This window comes from Pteropus alecto, unplaced genomic scaffold, assembly GCF_000325575.1.
Source record: "Pteropus alecto unplaced genomic scaffold, ASM32557v1 scaffold226, whole genome shotgun sequence".
In the NCBI taxonomy this organism is placed as follows: domain Eukaryota; kingdom Metazoa; phylum Chordata; class Mammalia; order Chiroptera; family Pteropodidae; genus Pteropus; species Pteropus alecto.
This window is the reverse complement of record NW_006440132.1, coordinates 5,656,358-5,659,098: the sequence shown is the minus strand read 5'-3', so window position 1 is coordinate 5,659,098 and position 2,741 is coordinate 5,656,358. Positions and strand designations below refer to the sequence as shown.

General features: G+C 37.0%; 1 pseudogene; it reads right to left on the bottom strand.

Moving 5' to 3' along the window:
• Window positions 1–1,922: 1,922 nt before the first annotated feature.
• Window positions 1,923–2,041, bottom strand: LOC112484057 (annotated as a pseudogene).
• Between the last annotated feature and the right edge of the window lie 700 nt (window positions 2,042–2,741).

Genomic DNA, 2,741 nt, shown 5'->3' with positions numbered 1-2,741 from the left:
TACTCATCAGCTGTGTGACCTTAGACAACTCAATACAACCTGTTGACCCTTAGGGGTTTTCATCTGTAAGATGGGAGTACTAATAATAGCCACTTTGCAATGGGAACTTGAGGATTAATAGGATGATGCATGGAAAGTCCTAGCAGAGTGCCTGGCATATGGAAAGTGTTTGCTCCCTTCGGATATCATCCTCTTCTTGTGTGATGAACTTCTTTAGCATTTCTCAGCTGCTTTGCATTTAATTCCATTTTCTAAGGTGTCAGGAAACATAATTTGATATTTTGGACAAAGTTACGCTTTTATATTGAGCTCACACACTTGTAAATATGTGCATTAAACTATGTCCTGAGGCAGAGCAAGTGGCACAGATTTTCCAGCACTCTTCACCTCTCAACTCGTAGCCTCGATGTCTGCGAACAATTAATGCAGAGAGGAGGTTTACAGTTGGCCACCCAAATGCATCTTAAACATTTAATTTAAAAAAACTAAAAGGATGAACCCAGCAAACTGCTATAAACTTCAAAGGCTCTATTAAGGATTTGGATATATGGTGTTAAAAGACATATCCAAGATTTCTGGCACTGGGCCTACGAAAAAAAATTGTGGAGTGACTGTTTCTGTGTGGAATCTAGGGAAAGGGACTGTAGAAGTGAGCCATGTGCCCTGGTTTTTGGCTTAAACTAACCTTAAGAGTAGACTCAAATGACAGTAGACTTAGCTCAACTCTTGGTTCTTACAGATGCAACCAAAAGTTAAGAAAGCTTAGGGCAAGTGAGAATATATTGGACAGAGAGCTGCCAAGGGCAAGAGTTAGATTGGAGCTGCTTTGGACTTAGTCCCTTTCTACCTGGAACGAAAGCAATGACAATTGTGTCAACTAACATTTATTGAGCAATTGTAACATGCTAGATGGCTGTATATTATATTTAATTTACATCTCATAACAAACTATAAAGAAGGAACTATTATTATACCCATTTTCCAGATAAGGAAACTGAGGCTCAGAATGTTTAGATAACTTCCTCAGATCCAAATAGCTTCTAAGCGCAAATCTAGAATTTAAATATAGGTCCATTTAATGCTGGATTTCTTTGTGAAACAGTCAAACAGAAGAGATAACGCCTAATATAAGTGGTTCAGCCATTGATCTGCTTGAAGCCTGAGCAATAGATAAGAAGTTGTCTTGGACATCCAAGGTTTGGAAAGTCTAAGACTCACCTTCTCTTTCTGAATTGGATTTGTTGTGCATCTACATGAATCTTTCCAAACAAGCTGCTCTACATTCCTAGCCTAGCAATCCTGTCTACCCAAAGCACAGCAAGGATTTTATCCCCTGACAAATTATTTGTCGGCCTGTTTTCTAGACAGTAAATTTCCTCTTTGATGAAATCCTTACAAAACTCTCAGTACAGACAAGGTCCAGGACATGTTTTTAAATTGCTAACAATGTTTCTTATTAGCTTTTATTTCCCTGGTTGTGATGGAGGGAGGAACAGAAATATTTCCAACTGACCTTATACACTCACTATTGCTACTATTGCTGACTAGCGTGATCTCAGGCCCAAAGTTTGGGGACGTTCTCTAAGATGTGGCATTCTTCCCCACACTCCCACCACCCACCATCTATCCATCGTCATCCAAACCACCGCTGTGCTTCTCCTAAAATACTGAATGACCTAATTGTTCTCCCTGCCTAAAGCCTTGCCTCCTCTAATTAATTTCCTTTTTTAAAATACTTTTGTTTTATAAAATAATATAAGCATATGGAAAAGTTTTGAGTAATATAAGAAATAACTATATCACTTAGTGTTAGCAATTTTATTTTTATTTTATTTTTTTTTTAGGCGAGGCAGTCCTTGGTTGACCTCACAGATTGTAAGGACCTTGTCAGCTTACAATCCCTTATTTTTTTAATTTTTTTATGCCTACAGCACCTGGTCTTCCTAGGTGGTCTCCCATCCAAGTACTAACCAGGCCCGACCCTACTTAGCTTCCTAGATCGGACAAGATCAGGCTTGTTCAGGGCAGCATGGTCGTAGACTAGCAACTTTAAAATTACATATGTGCATCCATAAAAGCAATATATGATATCGTCTTACACATATTTAAACTTAGCATAAATCGTCTCATACTTCACATATTCTTTAGCGAGTTGCTTTTTCCAATGCAACCTTGTGTTTTGAGAATTAACCAAGTTGTTATGCGTAAAGTTTATTCATTTTGAACTTTTCTATGGAATGCCCTTGTGTGAATATCCTATAATTTAATTTATCCACTCTCGTTTTTGTGTACATTTAGTTTGATTTCGACAGTTGCTAATTACAGCAGCACTGCCATAGGCATCCTTGTACACATCTCTAAGTCCCTGCAGAGTAAATACCTACATATGGATTTTTCAGGTCACATAACATGCTCATATTTAAATTTACTAGATATGGATTTTCCAGGTCACATAACATGCCCATATTTATATTTACTAGATAATATCAAAGAAATTGCTCTCCAAAATTATAACAATTTTCCCTCTCTACAGTACTTTATGGAGAATGGAGAGGTTCCATTTTCCTACAACTTACCAGCAATTGCTATTGTCAGATATTTGACAATCTGATGGGTTTGACAACGTGTCTCATTTTCTAAATTTGCATTTGTTGGTGAGAATAATTTTTCACATTTACTTATTACATTTTAATTTGCATTTATTAGTGAGAATAATTCTTTTATGTAATTATTGGCTGCTG